The sequence below is a fragment of the Haliotis rufescens genome, unplaced genomic scaffold (assembly GCF_023055435.1).
Source record: "Haliotis rufescens isolate VD_foot unplaced genomic scaffold, xgHalRufe1.0.p SCAF_1, whole genome shotgun sequence".
NCBI classification, from domain to species: Eukaryota; Metazoa; Mollusca; class Gastropoda; order Lepetellida; family Haliotidae; genus Haliotis; species Haliotis rufescens.
This window is the reverse complement of record NW_025963779.1, coordinates 13778995-13794576: the sequence shown is the minus strand read 5'-3', so window position 1 is coordinate 13794576 and position 15582 is coordinate 13778995. Positions and strand designations below refer to the sequence as shown.

At 38.6% G+C, this 15582-nt stretch overlaps 1 long non-coding RNA gene across 1 annotated transcript; it reads right to left on the bottom strand.

Moving 5' to 3' along the window:
- Nucleotides 1-3349: 3349 nt before the first annotated feature.
- On the bottom strand, nucleotides 3350-13927 carry LOC124148481. The gene is made up of 3 exons (XR_006862969.2): nucleotides 13673-13927; nucleotides 11453-11586; nucleotides 3350-4345 (listed from the first exon to the last, which is right to left on the bottom strand). It is a non-coding gene; the product is annotated as an uncharacterized LOC124148481 (long non-coding RNA).
- Nucleotides 13928-15582: the final 1655 nt, after the last annotated feature.

The window sequence follows — 15582 nt, the reverse complement described above, 5'->3', positions numbered from 1 at the left end:
ACGAAGGCGAAAATATTGCATTAGTGTGTCACATCATGTATGACGAACAATACCCAATACATTACTAAAAATACAACATCTGGCCGATTCAAATGACGGGGATTGCTAATTGTAACAACCTGTAAATACCTCCTGTAGTCGTTGAGATGCCAATTATGCATTTCAGATCGAAGAGCGGCGAGGGGGTTAAGAAAAGTAGAACTTGACATTAAATTTATGTACAAGCTTTTCAACTACTACGTATATAAAATTAGATCTAGGGAAGCTACATCTTTCACAAAATCTAAGACCAGAGTAAGATTGAAAATGAACTTCATCTTGTTAATATCGCTTCATGCCGTTTGTTATGCTCTTGAAAATGTTCGTTATAAACTGTTAATTTCTCACTTAACTCGTCAATCGAGACTGTTCGTCTCGCAAAGCCCCATTTTTGTTACTTGACAAGCATGTACACTTTCGCTTCCAACTGCGGCTTTGTAGTTTCCAAGTATGCTTTTTTTAAGTTGATTTATTATATATTCATATCTAAACATTGTATGTATAATACAGAATTTTAGTGACCCTAAATAATTTTTGTTACTTTGGTTTATGTTAAGATTTTGCAAATACGAAACTACTTTTTAGTCGCAAATGCAAGGGGTGGTGAATTGTCCCTGTGTGTTAGGTGGGGAGAATTTACGTTTCAAGGTTTTACATTTGTAATGAAATAATTTTCTTTTCCGGTAGACAGGCACACAAACAGTATATAATAAATATGATATTCCATGTGCCTCGTGAAAATATCATCTCTCCCCCCTTCACTCGATGAGAGAAATATGATATTTCACTTGACACATTAAATATCCCCTGTCTCTCTTTCGCGAGGTGCGGTCGGGTAGCCTAGTGGTAAAAGCGTTCGCTCGTCACGCCGAAGACCCGGGTTCAATTCTCGACATGGGTACAATGTGTGAAGCCCATTTCTGGTGTCCCCCCGCCGTGATATTGCCGGAATATTGCTCAAAGCGGCGTAAAACCAAACTCACTCAATCACTTTCGCGAACACCTGGTCCTGTCACTGGTTTTGAGTGATATATTCATCTACTTTTCATCGCTTTTGCCTTTCACGCCCGATGGAATCTGTTTCAGTAGACAACCGGGGCATATTCTCTGGCGTTGATATTTTTTTATATGTAAACACATTGTACAACATGATAATAGGTGTAAATTTATAAACACGTGCACCTGATGAAGTGCAAACCCAACCATCAGACACGTAATAGTGGTTTCACCGTTCGAACCAGTACCTCATTATAACCAAATATCCAGCACTGATTGTGAAATTGCTCACCAAGCTGAATCGCGGAATTGGGACTCATTACCACTTAGCAGTAAAAGCACTCTCTTTATTGTTAAAGCATTCAGGACATGCAGAAACCAAGGCGAACCTAACCACATTGTCCATGACACGCGAGGAAACAGGGGAAACACTTTAGTCCGCCCTTTGTTGCGAGGTCCTCTGAGTGGAAGACGAATTAGCTATGGGAAAGCTGTTTCCGTGCTAATTGACATAGAGGAATCAAATCTCATCAAAATCACATCTTAGATCTCGCTATCGCTAAACAAAGATCTGAGGACATCCCATTACGGGTCACGTCTGAACGACCTTTCATCCGACCAATCAAAGCGTCGCTTACCAGATCATGAAAGTGACATCCGGAATGTGTTTTCTAATCATGCAACCTCGAAGATTCCGTCAAAATTATCGTCTATCTCACGCTTCCGTGGGATAAACGTTTAAACGGAGGAGGCGTTGCCCAGTATGTGGGAAGCACTGCCATACAATATCAACCATATATTAGACATTCCGGAATGTTCGTTTGTTCAGTTTTCCAAAAAAAAGTACTAGAATCTGTACTTTACTAAGAAAGTGTTATCCCAAATATTAGTTACATTTGACCACTTTCTAAATGGCATTGTGTATTCATGATGTCGATTTGTTATTAGTCATGTCAGTGGTCGGTCAAAGTTCGCGAAAGGTCGTTCTGACGTGACCCATAATGGGATGTCCTCAGATCTTTGTTTTGCGGCAGCGAGTACTTAGATCTGATTTTAATGAGATTGAGAGGAATTCAGCATGTTTCTAGAGATAAATAGTAATAACAACAGTGTACTTTGGCCTAATCATGTCGGGATATTGTCTTTCAAAGTTGTTTTCTCATTTTTAGTCATGTGTGATGTATATTACCCAATCGACTCTGAAGGCATAAGGCACTATACAAAAAGAAATCGTAATAAATCTGTCGACTTATCTTGAAATAGATTCATCACTGTGTGTACGTGAACATCTTTTAAACAGTTACTTCTCGACAAATAGTACGATAGTAAGGTTTAAGACATCTTAAAGAATAGCTCATATGGCACTCGTAATTGTAGCAATTTGTCTCAGCGAAGGCAGCTTCGTGAACAAGCCGCCTGAATTCTAAATGTAGGTTGTTGAGTTAATACTCGTCAACTTCTAATGTGTTTAGGGCGGTCGGATAGCCTAGTGGTTAAAGCGCCGAAGACCCGGGTTCGATTCCCGACAAGGGTACGAAGTGTGAAACCCATTTCTGGTGTCCACCGCCGTGATATTGCTGGAATATTGCTAAAAGCGGCGTACTCACTCACTCACTCACTCACTCACTCACTCACTCACTCTTATGTGTTTGAAGTTGTATTATTCTGTTAAACTCAATTGGATATGTGCTGTGGATCGCGACAATGTCTGCCAGCTTGCCCACGACAGTGAACTATTGTAGTCACACACTTGACCTAGTTTATGACGGGTTTTCATAGATCGAACAAATGAGACTTTAAAATGTATGAACGGCAAGTAGTAAATACAATAATCAACTCGCCCTCTTGTAACACCAACTTTATGAAACACGTGCATAGTCGTTAGCTATTCACTCGTTTCATAAAATTGGTATTACACGGTACCTTGTTTAGTATTCTATATAAGCACCTATTACTATGGGTATACATTCACCGGAGCGTGATGATGGGTAAGACTTAGGCGATTAAGGGGCATCTCACATGAGACAAGAACTTGGTGAATATCTCACAAACTACAACGACAACACTATTTGGTGAACTTAAATCACATCCATTGTACTGGGGGCGTTCGTGTAGCAAAGTGGATAAAGCGCCGTGATATTGCTGGAATATTGCTAAAAGCGGCGTAAAACCATACTCATGACATGGTGAAATGACTGAATGAAAACATTTAAAATATATATCAATGAGTGAGTAAACATAGCAATAATTTGTACGATTTTGGCTATAAAGGCAATTACAGACAAGAAACAGTGGTTATTTACAGTTTATTCACATTTCTAAGATGGATCGGATACCAGTTCGCGAGTAAGGCCAGACGCCAAACTCCCATTCAATGGAAATCTCCCCAAGAGGATTCCCAACCATCATGAGCACCTAACATGACGAAGCAGGTTTCTGTTATCCAGCATGTCAACAATATCTTCTTCTGACATAACGTCGAATCGTGAAATGTTACGGGACGCCATTTTGTTTTCTAGCAGACGAGAGTCAACATTCATCACATGACAGGTCAATACTGATCATGTGACGAGTCAATATTCGAGGTCAGTGTCAGGCACATGATTAGGGGGTCTATATCGAAAGGTACTGTTTTGTCACGTGGTACGGATTAACAAATGGAATTGCAATATTCTTAATAGGTCCAACTACGTGTTTTATGGACCCAAGAAACGGATATTGACCTAGGCCAGCGACCATATCAGTATTTTGTGTTCATGAAACATTATCTTGCCCGAATTGTGATCAATGATTGTTTTCTCACGTAGTATAAAAACAACAATATTTCACTTTGATGAAACAATAATTGAATCGCTCTCGAAGTCACAAGGCGTGACACGAGACTCTGCAAGCTTTGCGTTACGCTCTCGCCGAAAATATCTTCCCTTTGAAATCCATTGGCTTAATCATGACCATTCGTGACTACGTAAACAATGCAATGATTGAAATGGATTTAGAGTCATGTTACTGGACTAAACTTTCAGGCATACATTCACCGTCCTTGGAATTAATAAATGTAAGTGGACGCCTTTCCATACTTGGACAGGTGCGACATACTTGTGACATGTATCTTCATAGGCGCATAGGGACTGTAGCTCACCTAGTTGTTATACATTACACTGCTTGAAATATCAGCCAATCAACGCAGCTGCAACAAACATATACAATCTACAACAGCAATAGTATCATATAACGATGTTGAAATCCACAATGGTTGCCTTTCTTTGCTCAACATCGTCTTATCGTTCACATTCTTTCACGGCAGACGATTCTAGAAGAAAATGAACAAAGATATTTTTCAATTGTGTGAATAACCTACAACTTTCTGTTTCCTTTTATTCTCCAAACTCAACATCCTTCTGTTTCCAAAACCGCGTGTAAAGTTTGAACATATTCATTTCAGGAGTGCGAAAAAAATAATAAACATTATTTTGAAAATGGCATCTACCACAAATAGAATGCTAGTTAGGATGTTCCCTACAAACTTAACAGTATTTGTCATTATCGGTTAACTGTGAGTTAACATTTTCGTTGTCTTGTTGGTCCCCACAACTTGTATAATTTTTATAAATGTTTATTGATTATTTTCAAAGAGTAAACTTCTAATGTTCATACCTTTTCTAAATTCTTATCATAAGTTTGAATATCATGTTAAGCCTTAGCTTCAAGGGGGCGATGATTACAGAGGTTTTCACTGACTACAACGCACAACGGTGACACGGACATACGGACCATGACAAGAGTTCACCGTGACCTTTGATTCTGATGAGCTGAAGAAAGAGCGAGGTTGGAGAACCGTTTCCCCCAATGTGATGTTCTTGGTCGCGGTTGTGGTGGTATTCGTCATTTCTAAACTGAGCACAATACCAGTATATGTAGGATCAGTATGTTGCCATAGATACAGTAATTTGTTAATCCCTGTGCGTTATTTTCGACCTTGCGTCCCTGAAACAAACAACTCATCTGTGTTCAAACTTCCCGAGGCAAAGGAGTTACCTGACTAAAGAGTTCAGTTTCCATCCTTGTTCCCCTTCCCGTTATGATATTGGATACTGGGGAAAGGACCGCGTTATGATATTGGATACTGGGGAAAGGACCCCGTTATGATATTGGATACTGGGGAAAGGACCGCGTTATGATACTGGATATTGAGGAAAGGACCGCGTTATGATATTGGATACTGGGGAAAGGACCGCGTTATGATATTGGATACTGGGGAAAGGACCGCATTATGATATTAGATAGTGGGGAAAGGACCGCGTTATGATATTGGATACTGGGGAAAGGACCGCGTTATGATATTGGATACTTGGGAAAGGACCGCGTTATGATATTTGATATTGAGGAAAGGACCGCGTTATGATATTGGATACTGGGGAAAGGACCGCGTTATGATATTGGATACTGGGGAAAGGACCGCATTATGATATTAGATAGTGGGGAAAGGGCCGCGTTATGATATTGGATACTGGGGAAAGGACCGCGTTATGATATTGGATACTGGGGAAAGGACCGCATTATGATATTGGATACTGGGGAAAGAACCGCGTTATGATATTGGATACTGGGGAAAGGACCGCGTTATGATATTGGATACTGGGGAAAGTACCACGTTCTGATGTTGGATACTGGGGAAAGGACCGCGTTATGATACTGGATTCTTGGGAAAGAACCGCGTTATGATATTGGATACTGGGGAAAGGACCGCGTTATGATATTGGATACTTGGGAAAGGACCGCGTTATGATATTTGTTACTTGGGAAAGGACCGCGTTATGATATGGGATACTGAAAAAAAGGACCGCGTTATGATATTGGATACTTGGGAAAGGACCGCGTTATGATATTGGTTACTTGGGAAAGGACAGCGTTATGATATTGGATACTGGGAAAGGACCGCGTTATGATATTGGATACTGGGGAAAGGACGGTGTTATGATATTGGATACTGAGGAAAGGACCGCATTATGATATTGGATACTGAAAAAAGGACCGCGTTATGATATTGGATACTGGGGAAAGGACTGCGTTATGATATAGGATACTGAGGAAAGAACCGCGTTATGATATTGGATACTGGGGAAAGGACCGCGTTATGATATTGGATTCTGGGAAAGGACCGCGTTATGATATTGGATAGTGGGGAAAGGACTGCGTTATGATATTGGATACTGGGGAAAGGACCGTGTTATGATATTGGATACTGGGGATAGGACCGTGTTATGATATGGGATACCGAAAAAAAGGACCGCATTATGATATTGGATACTGGGAAAGGACCGCGTAATGATACTGGATACTGGGAAAGGACCGCGTTATGATATTGGATACTGGGGAAAGGACGGTGTTATGATATTGGATACTGAGGAAAGGACCGCATTATGATATTGGATACTGAAAAAAGGACCGCGTTATGATATTGGATACTGGGGAAAGGACTGCGTTATGATATAGGATACTGAGGAAAGAACTGCGTTATGATATTGGATACTGGGGAAAGGACCGCGTTATGATATTGGATACTGGGAAATGACCGCGTTATGATATTGGATAGTGGGGAAAGGACTGCGTTATGATATTGGATACTGGGGAAAGGACCGTGTTATGATATTGGATACTGGGGAAAGGACCGCGTTATGATATGGGATACCGAAAAAAAGGACCGCATTATGATATTGGATACTGGGAAAGGACCGCGTAATGATACTGGATAGTGAGGAAAGGACCGCGTTATGATACTGCATATTGAGGAAAGGACTGCGTTATGATATTGGATACTGGGGAAAGGACCGCATTATAATATTGGATACTGGGGAAAGGACCGCGTTATGATATTGGATACTGGGAAAGGCCTGCGTTATGATATTGGATACTGAGGAAAGGACCGCGTTATGATATATTGGATACTGGGGAAAGGACCGAATTATGATATTGGATACTCGGAAAGGACCGCGTTATGATATTGGATACTGGGGAAAGGACCGCGTTATGATATTGGATACTGGGGAAAGGACCACGTTATGATATTGGATACTGGGGAAAGGACCGCGTTATGATATTGGATACTGGGGAAAGGACCGCGTTTTGATATTGGATACTGGGAAAGGACCACGTTATGATATTTTATACTGGGGAAAGGATCGCGTTATGATATTCGATACTTGGGAAAGGACCGCGTTATGATATTGGATACTGGGGAAAGGACCGCGTTATGATATTGGATACTGAGGAAAGGACCGCGTTATGATATATTGGATACAGGGGAAATGACCGCGTTATGATATTGGATACTGGGAAAGGACCACGTTATGATATTTTATACTGGGGAAAGGATCGCGTTATGATATTGGATACTTGGGAAAGGACCGCGTTATGATATTGGATACTGGGGAAAGGACCGCGTTATGATATTGGTTACTGGGGAAAGGACCGCTTTATGATATTGGATACTGGGGAAAGGACCGCGTTATGATATTGGATAGTGGGGAAAGGACCGGCAGAGTTCATGCCTCACTGTGATTCTTAGCACTTACAATCTCACTACATCAGAACGATTATTTTAAATTGTACAATTAATTGTATATTTATATTACTTATCCCATCTCACACTATGCATTTCTCTTTCTTCTTTCGATCCTAATTGGAAACGTGCCTAAACAAAGGTTTCTAGCTTCTTAAAAAACAATTCACCCGTACACACCTTGCATCACCATTGACGCCCCCCAGAAATCTGGGTCATGCATGCTTTTCTTGCCGGTTGACTCACACGCGCTGAACACGTGCCAACTCGTTCTCTTTCTGGAGCTTAATAGTTTAGAGGAATGGTGATGCGGGGATGGACGGGTGGACATATAGGGTTTGAAATAGGATAAGTATTATAAATATCAGAGCCGGATACAGCTTTTTTGAAAAGGGGGGTGGGGGTGCACTATTTACATTTTTGGTTGTAATTTATACAGAAATAAAGATTTTTTTTCGAAATAAAAAGGGGGGGTCGGCTTTTCAGGGTTCCTTTATCAGATAAACCGCATTAAGATTTTCTTTGATTATATAATTATACATGTTGATGTGCAGGAAACATGCATGACTTAACCGGGCCCTTGGTTTGTATGCGCTAAGCCGTACATACATAGGCGAATATAACTTTCGGCTCCAGTCGCTTATAACAAATTCCTATTGTCAACTGCTGGAACAGCCAAGACAGGGTTGATCCTTCAAGCATTGTTAATTATCACCAAACGATCCACATGTCACCTTCTAATCTTGAATATTTAGCTTGTTTTTCAGGTGCTGTCTCTGTAAATAGTGTACAGAAATACGTCTTTCTATGCCAAATTTAACATATCATGCTAACTAACCATCTGGTATTATTGTATTTTTTGTTCGTGGAAATGTACATCTAGTTTGATATAGATTTGGTTAATTTTCTGTTTTAAACAGATATTTTTACTTTGATGTGAAGATAGGTATTGTTTATTGTCTGGCTGTGTACATTTACCAGATAATAGATACTCATAAACACATTACTGTTTCTCCTCCTAAATGACTCTTAAAAATAGAAACCTATTTGATGACATGTTACTATTAAATGATGTGTGTTTCCTTAGCTTCTCTTCTAATTATGCCTTTCGTGCTGTTCGTGTAGAAGTTCACTGATGGAAAATACCATTTCAGTGTGTAATGCGTGGTAAATAACACTGTTGTGTTAACAAGGTATCTCACGTGTGTTGTTATTTGTGCAATTGCAACAACCTCACATCACAAAATGAGACTGAAAGAATAAAGACTGAATTTACAGTAGCAAGGTAGTCAATTAGTTATGTTGTTATTTGTGGAGTTTGCAAGCTACTCTCATCTCAAAAGGAAAGAGTGAACTCAAAAATGAAATATGAATTAAAACTTTATTAATGTTTCGGTTTTAAGTACCACGTTGACGTGAAAACATAATACATTTTCCAATATCGTATATATAAATAATTAATGTTATAGTTTCATCATCACATGTTAAGTTCACTAAAATGTCACAAGCTAGAACTTGTCACTGATAAACACGTCTGGTCGTGAATGCACGAACTAGTTCAGTGATTTCCCACAGAGAAAGAAAGGATTAATATCTACATGGTATCAATTTCCTCTGATAATAAAGTCTGGTATATTTCGTATCCCCAGGCACCAATACTCAGAATAGTCATTGGGAAATTGTAAAAGTCACAAACCCAAATGAGATCCTATCTACTTGGTCACTCCAGGTGATTAAGATCACTAGTCCAATCACAGTTAGACAACATGGCAGTCTATATTGATTTCCAGTTTAACGGGACCGCCTCCGTGGTCTAGTGGTAGAGCGTCCACCCGGAGAGCGGAAGGTCAGGTGTTCAACCCCAGCCGCGTCATACCAAAAGACGTTACAAGATGGTACTTGTTATTACCCTATCTGGCGCTCGACATTGAGAGGCTAAAACAAGGACTGGTCGACTCGGAGTCAGTATACTGTGACTGAGTGGGATATTCATGTTAAAATGCGGCATGGTATTTCAGTGCGCTTATAAATCGGCATCAGTCCGGACTAGTACAAGCAGACACACACACACACACACACACACACACACACACACACACACACACATACGTTCATGCACGTCGCTATATAAGTGCAATAATCTTGGACGCGACGTTAAACCCCATTTCACCTCACCTCACCTCCAGTATAACGACTTTGTAGGTTCTCCACTGATTAATATTTAGTGGTATATGTTGGAAAAGCACCTTTTGAAAAAATATCCCGAGTTCCTTACCAAAGGACCTCTTATTAATTCATGCAAAAACAAAAGAAAATGTGGGTGTGAGGAAAGTGCTAAGTTACGCTATGTTCGTCCTGGGACACCCATTTGTCCCTCAACATGATATTAATATATGAATTTTGTATATTAAATTATCATGTTTTCATTTAAGTATTGACCTGCGTCCCTTATGGTGCTTTGAAATTATTATTACCATAAGCCATGGACGTTAGCCGAAAAGCCATGGACGAATGCTTTCCATGATTTATTAAGGGACCTTGAATCGTCATGTTGACGTCGACACAAAGAGTGCTGCTGTTGTTATCCATGAACAAATGTCACGTATTCATCATCACGTCTTCATTCGTTTTGAATATACGCCCCGGAAGTGGTGAGTTGTCCCGGGGTTTGTCGCACTTCCCTCAAGGATATCTGATAGAGCCTGTTCGGCTTTTTGGGCCTGGATCATTCAATGTATGCAAGCTCATGTTACACAAAACTCAGTCAGCACACATCACACAATTTGCATAATCCCACGAATGATTAATTCATATGCCACCGAGTGCAACTGATTTTCGTTGGACACATCTCTAGAAAGATTATATTGTCAATGTTAACTTTTTTCTGACACGAAGCGTTTATTCAAGTGATCTGGAGATAAATACAAAATATGTTTGCATTAATGGGAATTTGTGGCGTTAGATGTTAAACATTTCAATCTGATGAACGATTGATCATGTGTTCTTGCCAAAAGGACTGCTATAGTTTGGATATATGTTGCTGGTTTGTGTTTGATGGTGATATGATGTGCTTTTGAAATTTAGGAAAAGAGTAATCTAAGTTATATCAACGATACTCCCGGTTTTTAGTTTCTTTATTACAAGTACTATAATAGATGTAAATGCATTTCAAACATTAGTGAGTGAGTGAGTATGGTTTTACGCCGCTTTTAGCAATATTCCAGCAATATCACGGCGGGGGACACCAGAAATGGGCTTCACACATTGTACCCATGTCGGGATTCGAACCCGGGTCTTTGGCGTGACGAGCGAACACTTTAACCATTAGGCTACCCGACCGCCCCATTTTCAAACATTAAATATGTATAATCTCTTCTATAATTACTAGTAATAAACAGGGTTTCTGAATACATTTGCTTGAATAATACCAATTAATTAATTTATCAAATACCTCCTATCATTTAGGATCACAACTTTAAAATCATTATGGATGGTGTCCAAGCATTTGCCTATAAATGGGCCAAAAGAGAAGAACTTCGCTAACATTATATTTTTTCTTAATAATTACTGTAACTTCAACAGATATTACATGTACGTGTGTGCACAGTCTGGTCTTAAGGCTGCAATAAAATCAAAAACAAAATCATTGACAAGCTTTGCCAGCTCCTTTTCCGAGTACAGGAAGCAAAACACACCACCCGAGTTCTGCACTAAATATCACTTGCTTGACAATATCTGTGGTCATATTCAGCTAATATTAAGTCATCGTGTTAAAAAAGGCATCACTAACTATAGAAAAAACATGGACAGTTTTAAATCATGGATGGATGTACATGTAAAAAAACAGAACAATCTTACACAAAATCGTCCAATCACAGCTGCCAGATGATTCAATCTGTATTGAAGGCTCTGCTTGTCAAAGCCCTGATTCTGATTTGGTGTAGTAGAAGCTGTAGTCAGTGCGGGATGTTTTCATTGGTTAAATGTAGAAACTGAAAAAGAGGAAAGAGAAATGGACTAAACCCATTATGATCCAGCCAGCTGACCAACATGGAAATTCTGTAGTTGTTCCCACTGACAAGGCTTCAAATAATGTAACCATTATATGTAATGAGTGAGTGTGTATGGTTTTACGCCGCGTTTATGCAATATTCCAGCAATATCACCGCGGGGGGACACCAGAAATGGGTTTCACACATTGTACCCTTTTCGGGAATCGAACCCGGATCTTCCGCGTGACGAGCGAACGCTTTAACCACTAGGCTACACAACCGCTCACTATTATTTGTAAGCATCACTACATTAATTGTTTGATCAAAGAACATGGTATAAGTGACATATCAAATTATGTCACGTATAAGGCCACACCGTTAACTGAGGAGCCTTTTCACAAACACCTGGTACCCTCACTATCTGATAGTGAATCATAAACACACATAATCGGAATCATGCAATCGACCCAACTTTTGGCAGATATTTCTTTTGAATACGATAACGAGTTTTGCCGCTTATATTTATATGAACATTTTAAGTTATTTAGTATACTAATGTATACAATTTCTATAATCCTTAAATTTGTCATTGCTTTTAAATACAGTTGCTTTATTTTGTGTTCAGTGTTCAGAAAAAAAACAAGAGTCAAAACGGTTACTATGACAAAGCCATCATTTTGATTGAATTATTTGGCATTCTATAACCACGGGTGATTCAAAATACATAGATACAAGAAACATTTAAAACTTGACAGTGTTTGGGTATTGTGTTGCTGTTTACAGTCGTGTATACTTGTCAAGAGTAATTGTCGGGAAAATGCTTGAATTTTACCAGGATTTAACTTTCAAATTAGTTTCTGGTAAATATTACATGAACAGAAATCTATACGCAAAGATGTAGCGCATGGTCATTAAAGATTCTTAAAGCACACTAGCTAGTATATAAATTGCATAAAACGGAATCAAGAACAGTTACAAAAGGCTAAGGGAAACAAATGTGTCCTTACAGGTGAAATATGCCATGAGACACTTCAACAGGACATGTCATACAATGATGATAATATTCATGGTAGCCCATATTTGCAAGTATATTATCTCTATCCAAACTAAGATGACAAACTATACATGCCTGTTCGTTAAGGTGAACCTCCTCCATTGGTATCTCTGTCAATCAATACCCATTGTTCCGGTTCAATGTCAATGCACATTAATGACCCACTGTGACAGATCATAAATGACAAGATTTACATTCCAAATCAATCAGTAAGTAATCGATAGTTACATCAGTTTTGTCTGGCAGGTGAACACTGCCTATGGAAAGTCAATTCTGCGACAAATATTCATGTTGAATTGGTAGCAATATACACAAAGATACTTCTTATACTCAGAAAACAATATGTGAAATCCTCATAGATAATATGTGTGTGTAATTTGAGGATAATACATTTAAACAAGAAGTATGCTGCCCCAATTGTGCTCCCCCTTTTGCATATATTTTTTCTTATGCATATAAAATCAAAAAAAGGAAATTTGGCCGAGAGGCTTTAATTTAAGTTTCGGGTATATTGTGATGGCCATCACGAAGAATATATAAATATTGATGTGTCTTTATTATAAAATATGTAAGTTATGACAGCTTGTAAAAATTAGAAATATTTCCTAAATATTTCCCTGTTGTATTTTTTATGGTTATATGACAGTGCACGAATTATATCATAATTATCCTGTAAACTGTACTTAGTTTTGCAGGTATATATCAGTATATTTTTGCCAACCTCGTTTTCACGTAATTCAATGTTTTGAATCCCGTTTTGGTAAGAAATCTATCAGAGGATCATAGCATGCTTTTATAGAGCTTCATGGCACACTGTTATCTCGTAAAAATAATAATATGTCCATGCCATCATGTTACGCATATTGTTTAGGATGTGCCAGTACCTCATAAGCATCGATGTCAACAACGTGCCTGTCAAAACGATCTTGTTTACTTTTTTCAAGAGTTTTGCATTGACCGTAACACTTGAAGAATTCATCGTTCTAAGCACACAGTTACGCAAATTAACCATCAGATACAGATTAATCATACCTTTGTTCTTCAACAAACAGATCACAATCACTTGGCAGCTTGATATTTATCCATATTTGTGTGAATTTGTGATCAGGGCTGAGCTACGTGTTTCGCCGACGCCCGCCATTTTATCTTTGTGACAGCTAGCCTAGGTCGCGATGAAGTTACTGAATTTGGCTAATGCTTAGCATTTTGCATTATAAAGTTTATTTAATCTAATGAACTATGTCCAGAGGAACCCAGAATCGTATTTGATGATATGTCAAGACGTGTATTAAAGTTAATGTTAATTCTGACATCAGGAACTATGTAATCTTCGCTGATGTATTCATGCGCAGTATTTAGCGTCACTATTTATGAACATGTTTCTCATAAATATGACATCCAGTGCTTCTGTCAAAGCATACCAGTGGCCAATTTGTGTTATAAAACGTCTTATGCATCAGATAAATTCCAATTGCCTCCTGAAATTTGTAATCTTCCTCTTTGAATTGTCCATCGTAATTCCCAGTCGATGTTGCTTGTTGTTATTACGTCCTCTCGGCAGGCAGCAAGGACGTAGCTTTGACGTAGCAGGACGTAATTGTTAATCTTGTGATATTGGAAGGCAATTAGTGAATCAATTAGACAGAATTAATTGATTGGTATAAATACTCATTTTTATACCAAATTACCTCCTGAGATGGTTTGCCTTCCTCTTTATTTCAGTGATTTTACATTGTGAAAGTAGATCCCTCAAAGGAATAAGGACGTAAAGAGACGTAATTTCTCGTAATTTGATTGGTCAATAACAGACATGTGACCATTTTCTCACACCTATAAATACGATGAGATCCATTCTGGGTCATTCTGACTTTGGCAGTCTAAAGGTCAGTTTCAATCAAAGGGCAGATAATTCAGCCCAAAAGTTCCCCTTGTCCTTATGTAATCATTTCTATAAAAAGACTGCAATTTTGAACACAGACACAAATTGCTATCTTAGTAACTGTAAAGTTATTCAGATAAAGAAGTCATCTATATATATTTATAGCAGTAAACTACCATTATAGTTACAGGCAATAATTATTTTGCCCTGACACTGGTCCTTACAAATAAACCTTAAAGCTCAGAGGGATCTACTTATTTGGAAGCATTGTGTTGTCCATATAAGGCATTGTTATATCCACATGAATAAAAACTAATTATTCATTGAAAAGAAGTGTTTTGACTCTCAATTACATCCTGACTTCAAGGTTTATCAGAAGTTCGGGTCCGGGCCGCTACAATATCGATGATCATATCAGATATGGTTCATAAATGGTCAAATAGCCAATTCCCTCTACTGATTTATCCACCCGAGTGGGGTAAATGAAAAAAAAGAGACCAGTGAAAGTGAATTATCTGTTTCATATTTAGATCTATGCCTAACATGGAATGACAAAAGCTATTAACAAGACTATTCACAAGAGGGATAACTTCAAGTTCTCAATAGTCAACAACATGTAAAAAACTATTGCAGTAGATACAGCCTTTCATGTCTACATCTCATAACTCTTGAGGTACAGTGGAGCATGCTCTTTCTACAAAGATTTAAAAGAACGTCTTATGACTCTTGCTCAAAAGTTGTTTGATCAAGATTACAGCATTCAAGGAATTAGTGAAGCTTTAAAAAGTTTTATGGTTGACATGCAGAGGACATTTCCAAATAAGACGCATCAGTCACAATCATTATGTCTGATAATATTGACCGAGGTTTTCTTCGGGTAAACAATTGACTTGTCTTTTTGCATGTGTTTGTTTTGTCACTTTTATTTATATGTTCAGCATAGAATCCTGTTTGACGTTTGTAGGTCACAACTTGCACACACTTGTTACACGTTGAGCAGTGCCAATATGAAATATACAAGAAAGACACACACGTATTTAGCTTTGTCACTTGAAAGGGTTAC